Below are 22,724 nucleotides of genomic sequence, written 5' to 3' on the forward strand. Positions count from 1 at the left end.
CCCTTCTGAATTAGGCGGGAGACTCCACATTTTTAATCAAAAATGTTGTTATTCTTTATTTTCTCCTACCTAAAATTATTTCGGTGAGTGAGTTTAATCAGACTGGAACTGGGGTTGGTTTCATGGTTGGCACAAGTGATGAAGCGCAGACTCTCTCCGTTTTTTAAAATGGCTAGAACTGAATCACCACAGATTGACCACTCTCTGAGCACCACCATGGGGTAGGCATTAAATCAATTTCTGCGCAAATTTAAGCAGAGGTGTGAGTCATTTATGGAGCAGCTGGACTTGAAGGGTCCGGTCTCTGATGACCTATTAAAATGTAGGGTAAAGAAATGGGATATCATAACATACCTTTCAAAGACTTGGGCCGCCTAAAAAGATATGCTGGGCTGGAAGCCTGGTATTTGCCCCAGAGAAAGCTCAGACTTTATATACAAAAATGTCATTCAGCCAAGCTCAGAGATTGGTATCTCAAGTTTACACTGGATTGTCTGCCGACCCTAGTCGTGATGGGGCCTAAACTGGGGATCCCAGCGGATCTAAGACTCTGCAGACTGTGTGATAGGGAAATTTGAGTCACTGCAACATCTGGTGATGCACGGCCCCAGGGTGTTGAAGGAGAGGAGTGCTACTTCTACTCCCTTCATCAATTCCCCGACAGGTCTCATAGCAACTGACCAGTGGCACAGACCTAAGACACCCACCCACCTGTCCCTCACTCTGGTTCTGGTAAAGTTCCTGATTTCTATCTTCTCCAGTTTGGAGGGGTTGATGGAAGGAGCCCTCTTAGAGGCAGAGCCACTGTTAGATATGGGGGTAGGCCCCTATCCACAAATAGAGTTATGCGCCCGCTACCGGTGAGGGAATGATAGGGGAGGGTTGAGGTGTGCACGTCCAAATGCTGATGCAAATAGTACTAGTGAGCAATTCAAAGAGAAAGACTGGGATATGTGTGTGATAACTCAGAGATGATAGTCTGTGGGCACTATTTTTATTGTAATAATAATTAATTGTATTTGTTATTTACGTTTTGTATTAGACTATTATGATAAAGTAACTTGTGTATTGAAAACATTTTAAATAAAAAAAGAAATAAATTATTTGAGCCCGTATGTAATTAAATGGGAAAATTCAATCCTCCCGCTTTCTGTGAAAGAATGCCCCTCCCATGTGCTGCAAAATGTTGCCATGAATGCTCCATGTCAACCACACATGATGCAGACTTGCAGAGTTCGGTCTCTGTGCCCACACATTCCTACACACCTGCTTGAGTTTATTATTCGAGACCCCAGTTTCATGTTATCTGGTATATTTCTGAATATTGCCATGAATGTGTTCATTCAAATACCGTTCTTTGATATTCTCCCACACGGCTACCTAATTTACCATCAATTAGGATTGGACGCAGAGATGGATATGCTCCAACTTTATTGCATCTCCTTCCAACACTAACTTCTCGTCACTTGGCTCCCTCCCTAAACACCTGACTCAAAGGCTTCACTAGGACATTACAACCTCCCCCTTTTTGAAACAATGTGTCAGTTCTCAGTCAATTTCCTCAATTAGTCTCTGTGATCTATTCCTCACCCTCCGTGGCCTACTAGACCCACTCAGCCGTCTTCGGTCTGGACCCTGTCCATCAGGGAAGAAAGCCAATTCTTCACTTGATTCTGCTCCATCATGTGGGGCATCCCACCGTTCTTGGCCGCAGTCCTCCTCTTGGGATCGTAGCATGGTGATCCCTGGCATCCTTTTGAAATGTAAAGAGTTTCGAGTCGCATTCTTTCTTTCTACTTCTGCAGTGATGGGGGACCCCTTTACTTTGGTGACAGCCATCGGAGCGCTGTCAAAAGCGTCCGTATGTTTATGGGTCGGGATTTGTCACACTATCATGATGTCTCCTGGCAGCAGGCTACTTTCACAGGCTTTACATGTGATATTTGCACGTCTCTTCATGTTCTCTTTGGCGTGTGTGTCTTGCTCACGCATTTCTCTGTCCCCCGCGTAGGATTCTTCTGGGACTGTGACATGGGGTAGCCTTGTTTGGAAATTGCGACCAAACATGACCTCTGATGGCGCTTTTCCTGTGGTGCTGTGAGGGGTGTTCTGATAATCCCTCAGTAATTGATAAAGTACTTTTTCAACTCACTCTCCTGTCAGATGGGCAATCTGAACGTTTTGCTTGATGTTGCTCATAAAACGTTCCACCGGCCCGTCAGCTTGCAGCAGCAAAGGTGTGATCCACCTGTGCTTGAACTCCATGTATTCAGTGAACATCTTGAAGCCTTTCCCTGTGAAGGGGGTTCATTATCTGATTTGACAACTCTTATTTGTCTATAAGCAGTGAACATCCAATCCAGTGCCAGTATGATGTGATACTTGGTTGTCAAGCTCACCAGTTGGATGTCCGGGAGGCGGGAGTACTCGTCGATTGCTACTAATATGTATTCCCTTCCATCAATGGGTCCAAAACAGTCAATGGCTATCTCATCCCACACTTTCTCTGGTAGGCCTGTCACGCACAGAGGTTCAGGTCTGGTGTGAGGGCTGATGAACACACATGTGGGGCACTGCGTGAGACGTGCTTCCACTTGTGCATCCAGTTAGGGAAACCATACCTTTTGCCTCAGCATTCTTTTCGTGGACACTATGTCCTTCATGTGCCAGCTCAAATATCCTGTAGGGTCCGGTGAATAACAATCTTCATTCTTTTCAGTAGTATGCCTTCTTCTGACCTGGTTAGTTCCTCCTTGACCAACGCTAGGCTTCCAATATCTTGCTGTACCTCTGGCCTGGCACCTTCCCCCACCAGTTTGGCCTGCTTCCACCAACCTGACTGAATGCACCTCAAGATGACCTGGATGGCTTGGTCATTCTCTGTGTCTTGCATGATGTCTGAAAGGTCAAAGCCCTTCGGTGTAGACGCCTGGATGATGTAGTGTATGTATTGATCCACAACCGAGGGATTTGAGGCAGCTGATGCAATGGGTTGTCGGGATAAACACTCTGCAGGGTTCTCATCCTTTTCTGGTCAATGGATGATCCGGAAGCTGTAGTCCTGAAGCCTCAAACCCCATTGTGCAATCCTGGGAGGCATTTTTGCCTGGGGGTTCCCATAGATAAATAACAGTGCCTGGTGGTCTGGGACCACTGTGAATGTCTGGTTATGTATGATCTTACCAACCACAAAAACAGAGTGCTACATAACAGAGTGGACAAAACATCGAAAAATACTGAATTATTTTTAGTTTATTTTTATTTGGGCTTTCCCCCACAAACCCCACTTTTTTCCACCCTTTTAAAGCCACCCCAACCCCATCCAGACCCATTTTAACTCTTTTCCCTACTTCCCTTTATATATTTATTTAAACTTTTCTGTGTTTTTCTGTGTTATTGTCCACTCTTTTATGTACCGCTCTGTTTTGTTTCCAATAAAATGACTGGATACCGAATGGTTTACCATAGAGAAACAGGTGAAAGTGTTTGCAGGCCCAGACTATGGCAACTCCCTGTTTCTCGGCCTGCCAGTAAGCCTGACCTGTTCTTAAAAGGCTCCTACTGCTGTAGGAGACAATGTGGCATTTCCTCCTATCAACTGGGCCCACTTGTGTTAATATGGTGCCCAATCCCATGAGGTTTACGTCAACAACAAGCTCAGTCTCCCTCGCAGTGTTAAAGTTTGGCATGTTGTTGGCAGATGAAATGTGCTTGCAAATTTTTTTTAAACCTGCTGGCAGGAGTCGGACCACACAAAGGGCACTTGCTGTTTCGTGAGGGCTCTCAGCGGTTCACTCACCAACGTGAAATCTTGAATATAGCAAGTGCAGTAGCTGGTAAGTCCCAAGAATGACCGCAGGTCTGACACACTGGCCAGAGGGTTTGCACTGTTGAGTGCGGCTACCTTCTCAGGGTCCGGGTTCATGCCCTGGGCTGAAAACACGTCTAGAAAATCAAAAAAGTGCCTTTTCTGAATTCCCATTTTTCCTGATTAAGTGTAAGGTGGCCCGCTTCTAACGCCATTCACACTCTTGCCAGCATGTTGTTGTGTTGTCTTGATCTTTCCCGAAAACCAGTATATCGTCACTGTAATTGAGGTAGTAGGGAATATGCTTGGTAATATTGTAACGGCTTGAAAAATTTCTGCAGCTGACGATATGCCAAAACTGAGGCGCTTATATCTGTAAAGGCCCAGGTGAGTGACAAAAGTAGTTATGTACCTGGACTCTTCACTCAATTCCAGGTGGTGGTAGCCTTCCTTTAAATACATCTTGAAAAATATTGTGGCCCCATTTAGCAAATGGACCATGTCTGTGATCCGCAGGGGTACGAGCCATTCCCTCATGGTGGCCTTGTTTGGGCGGTGCATGTCTACACATATCCTGATGTCATGCAAGTCTTTCTTAGGGACCGGAACAATTGGTGACACCCACTGAGTGGTCCCTACAGCTGGCTTGATAATGTCCTGTTCCAGTAATTTGTGTAGTTCTTCTTCTACCTGCTGCTGTATCTTTACAGGAATGCCGTGGTAGTGTGGAGTCACTGGGCATACCTCTGGATCGAAGTGTAGGGGGTGATCTGTCAGTTCTCCAGCTTGCCCAGATCTTTAAAGAGCGTGTGCAATAATTGTACAATTTTCGCTGATGGGTCGATGTATTTATGGGCCATGAGGCGGTAAAGTACATGTATCAGCCCCATGTCTAATGCAGCTTTAAAGCTTAGTATGCACCAACTATCTGTGGCGGCCTCCAATACGTGCATGGGTATTCTTTTGGATTGAGTCTTATACTTGCAGTGCGTCATGAAGTATCCTTTGCACAACAGCGGGTTCTTGGACCCGTATGGGTAGATGTTTACCTCCTACACTGGTCGTAATTTCGGGGCATGTGGAAGGTTGCTATAGACTTCCTAGATAATGATGTTTACTGTAGCTTCCGTGTCAACTAGGAACTCGGGAGGCATGTTGCTCACTTGGAGTATCAGGATGGGGCTCTGTTTCTTCGTGGCAGGATTTCCTAGCGCATATAGAAATCCTTTCTTTCTTAGTTCTTCATATGAATATTCCTTCTTTTGTGGCTCTTCCGCTTACGATTGTCTGAACTCACTATCCATTTGGGATTGCTCTACCTGGTAGCAGACGTATATTTTGGGTCTTCTCTTGGATCGTGAGGTGGATGGTCGGGTAGACCGCCATTCTGGTGTGCCCTCCTTTCCTTGTTCCTCTCCCAGTGTCTTCGGGGTGGCAGCTCATAGTACTGACTCATCCCTGCCAGAGGTCCCTGGAGTTTCTCTCTTGTGTGTGTTACCCCACCCCCACTCCCTTTACCTCGTGCTTAAGTGCAGTACATGCGACAAACAGCCTTAAAGTGGTTGTCAACTCCACACGCCGAACTTTGTTGTCCTAGAGCTGGGCATGCACTGTCATGGGGAAACTCGTATTGCATTGGTAGCAAAAACGTTCTCTGTTGCCTTTATGTGGGGGTGTTGGTTCCATTTTGTTGACGTCCTCCGACTGCCCAGTGTAGACATTCACGCTGCTCATGGCCTCTTCCTGGAGGGCTAACACCACGTCCAATCTCGCTATGTGCAGGATTTCTTCCAGCGACCATTATTTTTGAAGCAGTTGTTTCCTAAAGTCGGCAGATTCACATCCCACAATGATTTGAGACCGCAGTTCCTCTTTGTTATAGTAACTATTAAAGTCACAATGTTTGAGGCGCATTAATAAAGCATCCATTGATTCTCCTTTGGTTTGTTTCATCATGTGGAATACATGACGTTAATAGTCTACATTGATGTGTGGCATGAAATATTCAATAAGAACTGTTCTTAGCCCTGCATGGGTGTCAGTAGATCCTGCAGGGAACTCATCTACAATGTCACGCGTGTTGGGACCAATGCCCAGTGTCAGGAGGCTACTTTTTCTCATCTTCCAGGGGACCTACGGGGTTAATGTACACTTCAAAGACCCTTGCCCACCTTTTCCACCTGGGCCTCAGGCTGCTGGTCCCGGATAGATCAAAAAGGGTGGGTCCTTGCATGACAAGATTATCTTGAAGTTTTAAGGGTAGAGCCCCAGGTGGCGTGACAGGCACCATCAGGTTTTCTGCACCAGACATGGTGACTTTGTGCACAACTCAGTTAGGGTGGTAAAGCATTTGCTAGCTCCTTTGTGGCTGGGACAGATAGTATCTCAATGGTAAACAGTGTCTCTAAGTGCTTGTGCATATGCAGGGTCTTTAATATGCATATACTTCTCCTAACTTTCACAACAACTTCCTGGTCTCTCCGTGATAATGGTGGTCTGTGTACCACAGCGGCATTCAATGGCATGGAGAGCCTTGGGGGCACGAGAATTCTTCCTGCATATATATAGTAGTGTTAGCCACCCTTGCATTTGGTATTAATATACTGGCTAAATCGTTTGTGTTCAGCACGTGCATTTCACTAGCCGGGAGGCAGGGCCACTGCGTGGTGGTTTTTATTTCGAGCCGCATCGCAGTGTGCTCTGTCCTCCGGAGCAGCGCCTCCTCGCTCCAGCAGACACGAAGACCGCCGTGCCTCTTATGTGCCAGACAAGCAGCGGGGTCACAGGCTGCCGTGCCGACAGAGACGTGCTGCACGCCTGCTCCCGTCACAGCAGCAACGACTGTGCCATGACCCAGACCACACAGGCAGCATGGCACGTGCGGCCTGACCGCCCTCGCCCACAGTTTCATGGTATCCCAAAAGGCTACCTAATTTACCATCAATTAGGAGCGGGCGGACACAGATGTGTATGCAGGAACTTTATTGCATCTCCTTCCAACACTAACTGCTCGTCACTTCCGTTCCTCCCATTTCCGCACACCCTGTGCCTGCAGGCTGCCTCCCTAAACACGTAATTCCCCTAAAGGCTTCACTAGGACATCACACTTTCCAACAGTCAAAAACAGTCAGGTTAAGGTTTACTATATGATCTATGTAACAAAACATCAGGATAACGTACTCATACTGGCATGGTCGTTCATATGTTTCAAGAAAGTAGGCATGCAAATATTCTTCAGCGGTCTCTGTGGCGCAATCGGTTAGCGCGTTCGGCTGTTAACCGAAAGGTTGGTGGTTCAAGCCCACCCAGGGACGGTTAAATTTTCATAATTTCACTCTCGAATGCTTTTTATTTGGCAATTACTGGAGTCATAATTACCTCTAAGGTATGACCCCCGCCCCCAAACCCCCGGTTGTAAATTAGATCAGAAAGTCCGAAGTGTATTCTATTGAAAGTCGTCTTTTTGTAAACATTAGCAGTGCTGCAGTGGCAGGGTTGGAGCGAGAGAATATTAAATAACGGACACACGGTGATAGTCGAGCTCATACCTCGCAACCTTTTGATTCTCCATGGAGATGCCATCAGGTGTGTTTGCCAGGCAGTTGATCACATTGAAGTCAAAGGTAACTAATGCATTTTTGCTGTTGGTATATTGAAGTCCAAGGAAGATACATGTTTTATTAGGAGAGAGAAAATACGCCAAAATAGGATGTCTGCATGTGAGAGGTTTGCAAACACCACAAGCACCAGTGTCTGGCGCGCTGTGTTGGGCGCTGTGCGATCATGAAAGAGTGGGATATTGTTGCGGCCACTGGCAGCAGCTACATCCCATACAGTGCCCTCAGGTGATTTCAACATTGCTTACTGCAAGGTTCACACAGCGCCACCCTGCGGCGGGCGACATTACATGTGAGCGTCAAGCAATTCAGACGAGGCCTCCAATGCTCTTCGCCATTTCACTCACGGTGCATGCTGGGATCGGTACATTTGAGCGTCTAAAAGGAGGAGCCATCCCAAGAAGAAGATGATATGTGAGTGAACATTGCCGCTGGATTGTACAAGTCATGGGCATATTACACACGTAGGAAATACTCCCCTATCCTTGTGCGTGATCCTGCAGAATGTAATTCAGTGCATAATCTATGATGATTTTATGGGTCTTGAAATCCAGCAAATGCCTGTCAATAATGTCGTTCACTGGGTACCAAGCGCACATTTTGAACTCCACTCCTGAGAGTTGAGCAAAATTGTTAATAAAACGGAGTGGAGAAGAAAACGTACGACGAGGATGGGATTCGAACCCACGCGTGCAGAGCACAATGGATTAGCAGTCCATCGCCTTAACCACTCGGCCACCTCGTCCTCCGTGGCACAAAATTTGAGTATGTTCTATATCTGTTTACTGATCTATCAAATAAGTGGTATAGTTATTGGCCCATGAATTCTGACACTGTTCTTATGTATTTTATTAATAAATACCTGTACGCAACTTGTATTATTATTATTATTGTGTGTTTCCTTCTTATATAAATTACTCTGGGTTAAGTGGAAAATGCACAACGTAATTGAACGTGTGACACGATCTTCCATGACAGATTGTGTGTTTCAGATTGCCTCAAATTTTGATTGGTTCACTAACCAGAAAAGCAATTGTCAAGGAACGATCCTTGCCTAGCACTACTCAAACAATAAGTGTAGACAGACACACAAAAACGAATTCCCTTTTCCAGGAACAGTTTTGTGGTATCCGGTGTAACATCACTTTTTGCTATGTGTCAAAAAATCCTATCTTGCTGACTGAGCATGCTTGATGTTAGCGCTATGGATACACCAGAACAAACAGAAAGGAGCTTTATAGCTAGATTGCCAGTGAATATATATTTCCACAAATGGAAACATCAAGCAATGCCCGCATTAAATAACCCGGCACGATTAGGCTACCAGGGCAGAGCACTTCTCTGGTTTTTACGCAGACACAATAATAACAAGAAGAGGAATACCAGCTGTAAGAGGATTCAATTCAACACTACAGCTAAGTCAATGCCTAGTCTGGGATACTGAATGGAAACCCTTATTAATATATCTTTATGTCCAGTTCATGCGTTCTGGATGACTACCCCTATATAACACCCCTCTCTTTGAATAACCCTGACCCCACTGAGCCAAGAAGTAGTTCTGTTTTGCAAGTTAAAAGGTTTATTTGATAATTTAAACAATAGATATATATATCGGACTTTATAATAATTTAATAATTGAATATCACACTGAATCTGAGCAGTAATCAATAATGGATAGTCGGGCACTAGCACACTTGTGAATAGGAACAGAAGAATAAGGTGGTAGAGAATACTTTATATAAGTTCAGATGGATGTAATGTTGAAAGAAAAATGCAATACAGAAAATACTCAATATGATTTCAACAAAACAATGTAATCACTTTTCTCTGGCAATCCACTCCCCCCTTTATGCAATGCAAGGAAATGGAAGAAAGCACACAGTTCTCAGAAATGCAATCAACTGTAATTCCGTTCACCCCAGCAAGCTTAGACTACAGATCGGAGTTTTAAACACAGGCCCAAAATGCTTTTACATGTGCTGGCAATGAAGTGACAAATATGCTAAAATGCTTTTAATTCCCTCTAGAGGTTCAGGGTGAGTGGTATCAAGTTAATATTAGTCCAGGCTCACTTTAGCAAGGATCTAGGGTGTAACTAGCAGGTTAAACGAATTTTTGGCAACTGAAAGCAAGAAAACTGCTGTTTTCACACGTTGAGAAATTTGCAAATCGTGGCAAATTCGCGAGTGCGTTTTTCGTGATTGCTGCAAAACTATAGGGGGTAGGAATGCGGTTCTAGGTACGTAGAAAAGCCACGATAATCAGCTTTCAGAGGAAAGTTACTGCAAGTCTCTAGCACAAACGGTTACGGAGATATGAGCGATTAAATAAAGGTCGTTTTTCAGATTTGAAATTTTAAAGTTCAAAAAGACAAGTGACAGCTAGCAACTAGAAAATGACAGGTGACAGTTAGGAGGCAGTTCTACTTAGATTAAAATAGCTTGGATTATATTATTTTAACTAAGAGATTGGTTCTGCACAGTCTGCTAGGTACTCACACTATATTCTTGAATTAAATGGGCCTCGCCACGGATCTGGTCAGGTTTTAGACTGGACTCTGGTCTGGTCTCTGCACTTCACAGTGATCTGGGTCAGCTCTCTCTGCCTCTGGTTCTGGATATTGATAGATTTGAAGTCTGGATCTTTCTGCACAGCTTTCTCTAGAGATTGATGGATTTGAAGTCTGGATTTTCCCGGCAGAGCGTCCCGCAGCAGATGGAACTGAAGGTCCCTATCTGTCCTGACTGTCTGCTTTTATGTGTTTTTAAAATGGGTGTGTGTGCAGCATCACTAGGGTCTACCCCTCTCCACTTGTCATTGGCCACTTCATCCTATTCCACTTGATTGGGGGAATGAAATGAAGTGTCATCATGATGAGGTCTGTTTATGGTACAGAGAACCCACCCCAGTCAAATTACACACAATCTATATTTTGACCCAAAAGACATATTTCATAGCTACACAGTGGTTTGAAATTACATGCACCCATCATGCATCACAGGAGGTATACCCTGTCCAAATCTGCTCTTCCTGGGAGCTTGCATTCAGAAATGGCGACATTTGCACTTTTTAACTGGTTTCGCAATATCGGACATTAACCCAAATTTACACACATGTGCGCAAAGAGTATGGACATTAGTTGATGAAGTGTCAGATTTTTCACATGCACACATTTTGAGTAATATCCTCTTTTCCGCTAAAACCCCCCTGAACATACCACCGGGTCCTAACACGTCTTAAAATGTGGGCAGAAAAATCACAAGAATTATGGTATCATTTAAATAATTTTCACAAGTCCGCTCTATGAATGATCCATCTTTTTCTAAAACCATATTCTGGCTACGGGGTGTGTCTTTTCAGGTCACATGGTGTTAGGGAGAATTCTCTGTTTAGGCTGAATTTCCCTACCTAGTGAGTCCCCCAGCAGCTTTGCTGGATTTCTGGGGTTTAATTTTTTTCTCCTGCCAAGAGTGAGACTCTTTTACCCTCACTCTTGGACATGTTGAAGTGTGTTTTCTTGGTTAAACCTTGTGTTGAATGGGCTATGGGGTCTCTTACTCCATAGGGCCTCATGTATTTTTGTGATGTGGGTCACACAGCACCCTCTGTGCCGTGACCCAGGGGTGTCCTAGGGACTCCCCAACATAGACTCCATACCCTGGGACTGACTACTGTCTCCCAGGGCATGTAAAGTCACCAAAGACTTTGCTAGTCTTGAATCCTGAACAGAACCAGTACAAACCATCATATTGTGGACGTACTGGCTGGGGCAATTCGATTGCCCCAGGGTCTGTTAGTCGAGGGGGCACGTCTCCGTCCCCCCTGATCGAGTTTTGGCTGGTGGCAGTGGAAACTACTTTTTATATTCGACCGCGAATATTTCCCTATGGGATTTCCCATTGTTTTAGGCTAACACATTTAATTAATTATTTACGGTAGCCTTAAACATACCACCGGTTTATATATTTATTTTTATAACTCCGGTTGGGACTTTTTGCCAAAACTTGATTCTAAAATGGCGTTGGTGTTCGCCTCTGTAACTCTGACCCAAAGTGGAGCCCTTTGTTCCACTTTTGGCGGGCTTCTCCACAGAAGCCCTCCAAAGTGGTGCCACTCTGTCTGGGGTACTTAGGAGGGGTGGAGGGGGATTTAGGCACCCTGGACTGAGTTACCTTGGTAACTCAAGTCGCACTCCGTCCTGATTGGCCCAAGTGGTGAGCCGCCCGGCTCACCACTTAGCATGGTTGAGTGACAGCTAGGCTGGGTGAATGGGGGTTTGCTGCATAAAAGCAGGGCTTTGGGGACTGGGACTTCAGAAGTCGCCACAGGACCAAGAATCCGACGAGGGAAGAGCTGAGCCGACCTGCTTCGACGACACCACCCGGTGGAGCCCTGCTGAACCGTCTCACCACTTTTTCCCGACGACCGAGGAGAACTCTTAACGGAGTGGCTCCTTCCCTTGACTGGTGGGGACAACCAGTTTTCGCCTTCTTTCCGTTCTTTGAGGTATCTCGTGGCCGCCTTGCCTGTGCCAAGCACCCCGGCAACCGGAATACCACACTTTACCCCCATACCGCGAAAGTCGGCACCAACCCTTTAACCGGAGGACTCCGCGGCTGGTTTCTTCCCGGGCAGTGCAACGACCCTCTTCTTCTGCTCTTCAGCGAGAACTTCTTCTCCCCTGACCGACGTCGAGCCCTGCTGCCACTGCCTGGAACAACTGCCACCGCTGGAGGATCCTTTCCGCTTAAGGTACTGTGTTCTGCCTGGCTTCCCTTGCTACCGACTGTACGGGGTAGATTTAGTCCCCGGCTTTCGAACCTGGGAGTGCCTGGGACACTTTGGCTAAACTTTCTGAGCCACTCTAACCCCTTTTTGACTCTTTGCAAGACTTTGAATCTCTAACTAACAGTGTGATCTTGGGCACATTTTCGCTCCGGCTACTCTAAGAGTGGGCCCTGCCTAGTGACTTTTGCTCACCTGTGACTTTATTCTTCTGTAAGCCTATTGCAAGTGCTCTGGACCTTAGAGTGGTGTGTCTAACCCATTTCTGCTTTTTCTCTCCCTTTCTTGGAAACTACTAGAGTGTCATCTAACGTTAAGCACTCACCTCTGTTTTAATTAAGTGGTGTTTACTTAGAGTTGTCTAGATAGGAGAAAGGATTGAATCTACTTTCATTATAACTGTGTTGAAGTGCTTTTACTATATTTTTGCTAGAGTGTTTTTAACTTATGTGTATTTTAAATAAATAACTATATACTTTTGAAACCAAGCTCTGGTCAGTGTTTGCTTGTGCTATTGTGTTTTGGTACATATTGTGTATACTTTACATACTGCCTAACTCTTCTTGAGAGAAGTCTGACTGCTCAGCCACAGCTACCAGGTAAATCTGGGTGGTACAGACTGCTACCAAAGGGGTTTACTGCTCTACCTGTAGTCTTAAATCTTTTGCAGTGTTCCCCAAGGGAACTGCACAGGTTTCTGCCTAACACTGGTGTACAGCGGTGGGATTTGTATTGAGTATACATTTTATTGTGCTTTAGATACCTTAGTGCAACTAACCACAAAGCTTAGCACTGAAAAAGTAAAACCTCTAACATGTCAGTTATAGAAAGCTATAGTCAAGAGTCCCTTGCAGCCAAAACTGCTGATTGTTTAAGAGTGCTCTGTAAACATAAGGATCTCCTGACTAAGGGCAAGAAAATGGAGCTGATTGAAAGATTGTTAGCTAACCAAAGTCTGGGTGATGGTTCAGAGGAACCTACCACTCCAGCGACTGTAGATGACAGTGTTGAAGTTAACATGGAGCAAAATGTTGATGTTTCTGAGGAAGAGTCAGAAGAGGAGGGTGAGGCTGTTGTAACTGTCCCCCCTAGGCCTCTGCCTGCTCTACCTGCTGTACCTACTGGACCTTTACCAGGTCCCACATTTAGTCCTCAGTACTTTGAACTAGAGAAAATGAAGCTAGAATTGGAGTATAAGAAACTTAATGCTCAAACTGACAAAGAACTAAGGCTAAGGGAAATGGAGCTCAAGTATGACTTAGAAATGAAGAAATTATCTGTTGAGAATGTTTCTCTCTCTGGCTCCTCTAGAAGTTCCAGTCCTAAAAGACCCCGGATGCCTAAAGAATTGGTTGGTATGTATGAGCCTAAGTTGGATGTGTTGGATTGGTTGTCTCTGTTTGAATATAATCATGGGCTCCAGAACATCACAGGAAATGACTTACTCACCTGGTTGTTCTCTAGGCTTCCCCCTGTTGCAACTGATGTGGTAATGGAGATGGGGGAGGAGGATAGGAAGGACTATGAATGTGTGAAACTAGCTTTGATAGCTAGGTTTGGGAAGACCCCTTCCCAGTATCTTAAGAGGTTTAGGAGCCTCAAAAAGCATGATGGTACCCCTTGGGCTACCTGGGTGAGTGAATGTTTGAAAAACTTAGAGGGATGGATTAAGGGTTACAAGGTGAACACTTATGAAGGTATGAAGAATTTGTTTATGTTGGAGACTATTTATGATGCCTGCTCTCCTGAGCTCAGACAACACTTGGCTGATTCCAAGGAATTGGATTCCCGGAAACTAGCTAAGGCTGCTGACTTGTGGGTTGCCAACAGGGCCACTCACAAGGATTCTGGGGTAACTCAGAAGAAGGATGGGGAGAAACAGCCTAAAAAAGACTCCAAAGAGAATTCTAATAATTCCTATCCCAAAGAGGGCCCCAAACCACAAAATAACCAGGGTAAGCCACATGGGAAACCTAGTCAGGCTACTGTACCTTCTGGCCACAAGCCAGAAGGAGGTCAGAACAAGCCACCCTTCCAGAGAGCATTTGGACAATGCTATGTCTGTCAGGGTACTGACCATATCAAAGGAGATCCCAAGTGCAAGGGTAAACCTGCAGGGATCAGCACAGTCTCCTTAGCCTTCACTCCTGAGGATGAAGTACAGATGGCTAGTGCCCACTTTGAACTCTTTGCTGAAGAACCCTTGGGTCTTCAAGCAACTGTAAACTTAGAGCCTATGGGTCTGGTTAGTCCCCAGAATAGGGTTGTGTATAACTCCCTACCTGTTAACTCTAAGGTGTATTATGTGGACAGTGTTCTTGTCAATGGCCAGGATACTCCTGCTAGGAGAGACACTGGGGCCAGCAGAACAGTAGTGGATGAAAGCTTCTTTCAACCTGAGGATGTGGCCAAAGCACCCAAAGGTCCCACTAAGATGTCTGGAGGCCCTGTCCAAATGGTTCCTATTCTACCAGCCCTCATTCAGTGTAACAACATGACAGTGAGGATCCCTGTCAGTGTTCAGACTGAGGTACCTGGGAAGGTCCTGTTGGGGAATGACCTAAGAACTCTAGGAGTAGTGTCACATACCCCCAGGCCTCCCAGTATGGAGAAGCAGAACTTAACCAAATTGGCTAGACAGGCTACCTTGAAGGACCCTTCTAAGCCTGTGGGACCCTCTACTGAGAACCCCACTACAAGCCCTGGTGTTAGTAAGTTGACCTCTAACCCAGGCACATTTCCGGATAGTATGCTAGGAACATGGGCGCCCCAACCAAGCTCCAACATTGTTCCCCTAGTCTCAGAGTCTCTGACTCCCCCTGCTTCTGAGGAAGAGGTGGATAGACCAACTAGGCCCCTATCTGGACCTGAGAGAACTGGTAATTCTCAGTGCTGGTGGAAAACCAGAAAAGAAAAGTCTAAGGCCAAAAACCTTCAGACTGTTGGACCTTCTACTGAAGACCCCAACTCAAATCCTAATATTAGGGGGGAAACTCCTAAAATAGGTAAGGGTAGATCTAAGAGGAAGGGGAAGCAGGTACATTGCCTAACCCCAACCCCTCCAACCAAGAGGCCTAAGACCCAACCTGCTCCCACAAGAGAGGTGGTGAGGAACCTTGGAGGCCCCTCTAGATCTAAGGGAATCCTTTATAAGGACCCCTTCAAAAAGCCTAACATAGGTTCAGAAGTTGTCCCAACTTCTGAGGGACTGGTCAACCAGATCCCCTATAACAAAAAGACTGATGTTCCTCAAAGGGTTTGTAGGTCCTTTAGCTTGCAAAAGAAAACCTTTGAGTTCTCCCTTAAGCATAGGTCAAGGTGTCACCATCAAAATGCTGATGGACTCTCTAGGATGTATATCATCGACTAGAGGTATGAGGTTCATCCAGGAGTGGATTAAATCCTCCTGTCCCTTAGTCTGGGGGGGGCGAGTGTTAGGGAGAATTCTCTGTTTAGGCTGAATTTCCCTACCTAGTGAGTCCCCCAGCAGCTTTGCTGGATTTCTGGGGTTTAATTTTTTTCTCCTGCCAAGAGTGAGACTCTTTTACCCTCACTCTTGGACATGTTGAAGTGTGTTTTCTTGGTTAAACCTTGTGTTGAATGGGCTATGGGGTCTCTTACTCCATAGGGCCTCATGTATTTTTGTGATGTGGGTCACACAGCACCCTCTGTGCCGTGACCCAGGGGTGTCCTAGGGACTCCCCAACATAGACTCCATACCCTGGGACTGACTACTGTCTCCCAGGGCATGTAAAGTCACCAAAGACTTTGCTAGTCTTGAATCCTGAACAGAACCAGTACAAACCATCATATTGTGGACGTACTGGCTGGGGCAATTCGATTGCCCCAGGGTCTGTTAGTCGAGGGGGCACGTCTCCGTCCCCCCTGATCGAGTTTTGGCTGGTGGCAGTGGAAACTACTTTTTATATTCGACCGCGAATATTTCCCTATGGGATTTCCCATTGTTTTAGGCTAACACATTTAATTAATTATTTACGGTAGCCTTAAACATACCACCGGTTTATATATTTATTTTTATAACTCCGGTTGGGACTTTTTGCCAAAACTTGATTCTAAAATGGCGTTGGTGTTCGCCTCTGTAACTCTGACCCAAAGTGGAGCCCTTTGTTCCACTTTTGGCGGGCTTCTCCACAGAAGCCCTCCAAAGTGGTGCCACTCTGTCTGGGGTACTTAGGAGGGGTGGAGGGGGATTTAGGCACCCTGGACTGAGTTACCTTGGTAACTCAAGTCGCACTCCGTCCTGATTGGCCCAAGTGGTGAGCCGCCCGGCTCACCACTTAGCATGGTTGAGTGACAGCTAGGCTGGGTGAATGGGGGTTTGCTGCATAAAAGCAGGGCTTTGGGGACTGGGACTTCAGAAGTCGCCACAGGACCAAGAATCCGACGAGGGAAGAGCTGAGCCGACCTGCTTCGACGACACCACCCGGTGGAGCCCTGCTGAACCGTCTCACCACTTTTTCCCGACGACCGAGGAGAACTCTTAACGGAGTGGCTCCTTCCCTTGACTGGTGGGGACAACCAGTTTTCGCCTTCTTTCCGTTCTTTGAGGTATCTCGTGGCCGCCTTGCCTGTGCCAAGCACCCCGGCAACCGGAATACCACACTTTACCCCCATACCGCGAAAGTCGGCACCAACCCTTTAACCGGAGGACTCCGCGGCTGGTTTCTTCCCGGGCAGTGCAACGACCCTCTTCTTCTGCTCTTCAGCGAGAACTTCTTCTCCCCTGACCGACGTCGAGCCCTGCTGCCACTGCCTGGAACAACTGCCACCGCTGGAGGATCCTTTCCGCTTAAGGTACTGTGTTCTGCCTGGCTTCCCTTGCTACCGACTGTACGGGGTAGATTTAGTCCCCGGCTTTCGAACCTGGGAGTGCCTGGGACACTTTGGCTAAACTTTCTGAGCCACTCTAACCCCTTTTTGACTCTTTGCAAGACTTTGAATCTCTAACTAACAGTGTGATCTTGGGCACATTTTCGCTCCGGCTACTCTAAGAGTGGGCCCTGCCTAGTGACTTTTGCTCACCTGTGACTTTATTCTTCTGTAAGCCTATTGCAAGTGCTCTGGACCTTAGAGTGGTGTGTCTAACCCATTTCTGCTTTTTCTCTCCCTTTCTTGGAAACTACTAGAGTGTCATCTAACGTTAAGCACTCACCTCTGTTTTAATTAAGTGGTGTTTACTTAGAGTTGTCTAGATAGGAGAAAGGATTGAATCTACTTTCATTATAACTGTGTTGAAGTGCTTTTACTATATTTTTGCTAGAGTGTTTTTAACTTATGTGTATTTTAAATAAATAACTATATACTTTTGAAACCAAGCTCTGGTCAGTGTTTGCTTGTGCTATTGTGTTTTGGTACATATTGTGTATACTTTACATACTGCCTAACTCTTCTTGAGAGAAGTCTGACTGCTCAGCCACAGCTACCAGGTAAATCTGGGTGGTACAGACTGCTACCAAAGGGGTTTACTGCTCTACCTGTAGTCTTAAATCTTTTGCAGTGTTCCCCAAGGGAACTGCACAGGTTTCTGCCTAACACATGGTACAGAAACCAGTCTTTCCAGTTTCTGCCAAGCTCAGAGACCCTGCCCCTCCCAGCTTCTGCCAAGAGGAAGCTGTTTTACGACATCTGCAATAAACCATCTGCCTGGGTGAAGGGGGTTGCATTGTTCAGAGCTCCTGTATTCTGTGGGGGCTCCCCTTAATTCAATTTTCAGAGAGATGGCATATCCTTAGTGTGGCCAGCAGGAAACAGCCAGGCCTGGGAAGTTACTTGTGAATCAAGTTTCACTCCTGATGGGGGTAGTTGCCAGGCAAAATTTGAATCTCTTTAAGCCAGTTTTTAGCCACATGTCGTTTCTGTTCCCCAGTTTTCTGCATTCAAATAACTAACAATTTTTTACATATACAGCTAGAATGCTGATTCTAAGTTTAAAACTATGACATTTAAACAATTGCAGCCTATGTGACACTCAGAAGTAGGTCACTCATTTCTTTTAAACATTTAGATTTTTAATGTCTGTAGTTCAGTTTAATTTAAAACTGCTGACTCCATAGCTCAGCTAGTTCTGTTATCAACACTGTTCTGGGCTCTTCATCTTCCAGATTTTGTAAGCACACAAAACTCCATTCTGCCAAATGTCCGCTGGTGTTCAGTGAGATTTTTGGATGTGTTGCAAATAGGCATTTTGAGCTGGCATTCAGTGAAACAAAAGGTGATTTTAAAGTGCGGTTTTTCCTTTGGCACACATTTCACTCATGGCACCCCGGCCCATCCTGCTTGCATTGGTGGGTGGCAAGTTAGGCAACCATTTTAGTGTGCACAACTGCGCGGTTTTCATAGATTCTGGCGCACATGTGGGCTTTTTCGGCCATCTTGTATTTCCTAAGCCCACAGCACCAAATGTTGTAGCATAATAGTCCAAACATGGGTCAGAACACCCAACAAACCCCCCCGCCCGACGGCACTTGGATTGAGTCGAGGGGATGTCCGGTGCACAAGGGTTTTGACCCACGCACTGGTATGTCCGCATAATCTTCTTCCAATTCTGCAAATGGCACAGTTCAGCATCTTTTCCTCCATCCGGTATTGATCGATCGGTTCTCCTCGCCGGTCCTGATGGGAATATTGGGCGGTACCCTGGGCCCCTTGCGTCTCTGCTCCCGGTCTCCGGATCGTCCTCCTTGGCCCGTCTCCAGGTTTTCTTTCTCCTAGGACGACAAAGGAAGAGCGGCAATAGCTATTCATAGACATTTTTCCCCCACCATTGATATAGTGGGGTGGCATATGAATTTTATCATAATGAAACATTACATTCTTATTTTGAAAAAAAACAGTATAACTAAGAGACAGTTTCATGCAAATCACAATATTTTAGAGACTAGATGTGGTATGTTTTATGGTTGGAACTGAATTAGTCTGAGACAGTACCCTCTAGGATTCCAGAGGATTCCTCCAGTTGTTGCAGAGTGTGCCTGGGATGGCAACACTTCAACTGGTTAATGTGGACCCACTTGTCTTCCCCCTCTGCCAAACCGCCTTTGGGGATGCGGATCTTTTAGGCCACAGGGGAGATTTTGTCCATAATCTCAAAGGGTCCCTTCCATGTAGGCAAAAATTTGCGCTGCTTGGCCTGGTTCCTTTGGAAGTTGTATAGATAGACCCGGTCTCCCACCTGATATTCCTTCCTGGAAGTTTTCAGGTCATAATGGGTCTTCATGCTATCAGCCGATCTTTCTAGATTCCGCTGAGCGTAAGCAAAAGCATGTTGGAGGTGTTTCCTTAAATTGTCCACATACTAGTAGTGGAGGCATTTATCAGTGTCTGCTCTTGGGTCCTATAGAGCAAATGCTGCGGAAGCACCATCTTGCGCCCAGTCATCAACTCAAATGGTGACATTTTGGTTGCAGATGAAGGGGTAGATCTGATGGCCATTAGGACCAGAGGTAATCGGATATCCCAACTTGGCCCAGAATCTGCCACAAACCTCTTTAATATGCTCACAATGGTTCGGTTCTATCTCTCTACTGCCCCAGAATAAGCTGGCCTGTAAGCAATATGTAACTTCCTTTTGACCCCCAGTATCTCCCACATCTTTGTCATCACTTCACTGGTGAAGTGGCTACCTCTGTCTGACTCAATCCTTTGAGGTAGACCAAAACGGGAAAAGATGTGGTTAATCATCAGGGCAGCTGCAGTTTCTGCCTTGCAATTTGGGGCTGGGAGACATTCCACCCACTTGGTAAACAAGCATGTCACAGTCAACATGTACTTATTCCCCCTAGCAGAGCGAATCACGGGGCCTACAAAGTCGATTTGTAAATCTGACCATGGCAGTGTCACCCCCCTCTTTTGGAGAGGTGCACGGTGCGTGAGGGATGATGGCTGAAATTGTGCACACACCAGACACCCCTTCAAGTATTGGTCAAGGTCCTGCCCCATGTGTGGCCAGTATGCAACCTCTCTTAAGATTTCCAATGTTGTGTGAAACCCCCTATGACCGGCGGTGGCCGCATCATGGGCGTGACTTAACATCAGGCTTCGGAATGAGGTAGGAACCACCCACTGATCGTGGCCAGCTTTGGATTTCCTTACCAGTAAACCGTCTTGGATTCGGAACATTTTTGGACATTTCATCAACACTCTTAGGTCCTCTTTCCCAATGTAATCGGTATCCGTCAGGGGAAAGTTCTCAGGGTCCTCAAGGTGTTGGTAAAACTTACCAATAATTGGATCCCCCTTCTGAGCTGTAATCAAATCAGCATCAGGTGTCTGCTTGCTCCATTGTGCAATTGAAAGGTCGTTGTGAGCATTTGTCTGGGACCTAGTGATAGCAGTGACCAGGATTTCCCCCAACAGGGACTCAATCTCAATTAGATCCCCTTGGAGGGCCCCGGTTTTGGCCAGCTGATCAGCTAAGTCATTTCCAGTTTTGTCTGGTCCCTCTACTTTGGAATGACCCTTGATCTTTTTCCAATAGATGGTCATCTCATTCGAGGTGACCAGATCATCAATGTTTTGGATCAACTTCCCATGTTTCAAGGGTTTGTTGTTAGCACATAACATGCCTCTGGTTTTCCAATTAACCAGGTGCTCCACGAACCCGTTCCGTACATAATCCGAATCTGTGATTATGACCAGTTCGTGGAGTTGATGCTGGACAGCAGTGAAGATGGCCTGATGCACCGCCATCAATTCTGCCACCTGACTACTTCGGGGACCAATTTTGTATCCAGCGGAGGGTTCTGGAAACTCCTTCACCCATGCATTCCCTACGCCGGCCACCAGTTCTTTCTCCCCGTTGTTGTCAACATGGTAAGAGCATCCGTCCACATAGACAGTGGGCATTCCCTCACACTTGTCTTCTTCAAAGACTTTGTGTGGGGAATTAAGGTATGTCTCCGTGTTGTCCTTGATTTTTAGACTTTCGTCCTCGAGACAGTTTTCTCTGGCACAATCATGCAAGTCAGCCAGACCTTGCGCGAGGGGACTCTTCTTGTTTTGGCCATATCTGACCTCCACAGGAAAGCCTTGCATTGACAGAATCCAGGAAGTAATTCGGGAATTACTCACATTTCCGGCCCGGATTCTATCACTTTGGAGATATTGCAGAGGCTGGTGTGGAGTCTCTACTATGATGTGTTCCCCCTGGATAAACGGGCGATAATTCTTCAATGCCCACACCGTTGCCAGGAGTGCCTTCTCACAATCGTTGAATTTTTCCTCCACAGAGGATAAAGTTTTGCTCGCATAGGAGATTACTTTATTGACCTTGTCATGCTTTTGGTATAATACTGCCGTCAAGCACGTATTAGAGAACCCCGTCTCCAGGAAGAACTCCTTGTTTCTGACAGGGTAAGCTAGGCAAGGCGCTTGTGAGAGGCTTCTTTTGAGTTGTTTTACTGCCTCGGCTTGTTCTGGACCCCATTCCCACTTGACCCCCCCCTTCAGGAGATGAATCAGGGGTCTGGTGATCTCTGCGTAGCCCTCAATGAACTTTCTACTGTAATTAGTCAGTCCAAGGAGGCTCCTTAGTTCCCGCAGAGTTGTGGGGTCTTTCAGTTTTTGGAGTGCTTCCACCTTCTTTTCCTGGGGACAGAGACCCTGAGGAGTAATCTCATGCCCCAAGAAATTAACACGGGTTCTACACCACTGTGCTTTCTGAAAGGAAAGTTTTGCTCCGGCGGCCCTCAACTGGGTCAGAACATAACGGATCTCCGCTATGTGTTCCTCCACAGATGCACTTTTGATGAGGACATCATCTACATAAGCCAGGTTACCCCTCGCACCCAGGTCGGGCATGGCCTTATGTAGGAAAATGTTGAATTCATTGCCGGAGTTGAGGTATCCGAAGGGAGTCCGGGTCCATGTGTACTGCTGGCCCCCAAAGGTAAAAGCCAGCTTGTATTGGTCCTCCCTACTGACAGGCACGGTCCAGTATCCATTGGTCAGGTCTATTGCTGTGAATACCTGTGACCCCTGGATCTGGGCCAGCCCTTGGTCAATGTAGGGCAGAGGCCATCGGGAAGTATGGACCCGTTTGTTGAGCTCCCTAAGGTCAGCGCAGAGTCTCCACTGGCCGTTTGGCTTTAATATTCCCAGCACCGGATTATTGAAGGTGCTGTGGATGGGACGGATTATTCCCCTGGACTCAAGGTTCTTAATTATCTCAGTAAGGGACTCCATTGATGCGAGAGGCAAGCGATATTGCTTCACAAACACAGGAGTCATGCCAGGGTCCGTGGGGATTGTTGTGGTGTGGATGTCGGTGCGACCACAGTCATATGAGTCTACCGCAAAGAGATCTTGGAAATCCAAGAAAACTTGTTTCAACTTTTGCTTCTGTTCCAGAGTCACACAGGCATCAGCTCGGTTGACTCTCTCTTCCACCATCTGCCTGAAGCCTGGAAAGACTTCTGGTTTGGCTATCTCCGCGGCCTCCTCCTGCTGGGTGGAGAAGTCCCTGGTCAGAGTGCTGATTTGGACCGGAGGCTTCA

At 46.3% G+C, this 22,724-nt stretch overlaps 2 non-coding genes across 2 annotated transcripts; one reads left to right on the forward strand and one right to left on the reverse strand.

The window, feature by feature from the left end:
- The first annotated feature begins 7,048 nt into the window (after nt 1–7,048).
- On the forward strand, nt 7,049–7,122 carry TRNAN-GUU (transfer RNA asparagine (anticodon GUU)). The gene has a single exon. It is a non-coding gene; the product is annotated as a tRNA-Asn (tRNA).
- Nucleotides 7,123–8,088: 966 nt separating this feature from the next.
- Nucleotides 8,089–8,170, reverse strand: TRNAS-GCU (transfer RNA serine (anticodon GCU)). Its single transcript has one exon. It is a non-coding gene; the product is annotated as a tRNA-Ser (tRNA).
- Between the last annotated feature and the right edge of the window lie 14,554 nt (nt 8,171–22,724).

This window comes from Ambystoma mexicanum, chromosome 1p (assembly GCF_040938575.1).
Source record: "Ambystoma mexicanum isolate Mex_15411 chromosome 1p, UKY_AmexF1_1, whole genome shotgun sequence".
Taxonomy (NCBI): Eukaryota; Metazoa; Chordata; class Amphibia; order Caudata; family Ambystomatidae; genus Ambystoma; species Ambystoma mexicanum.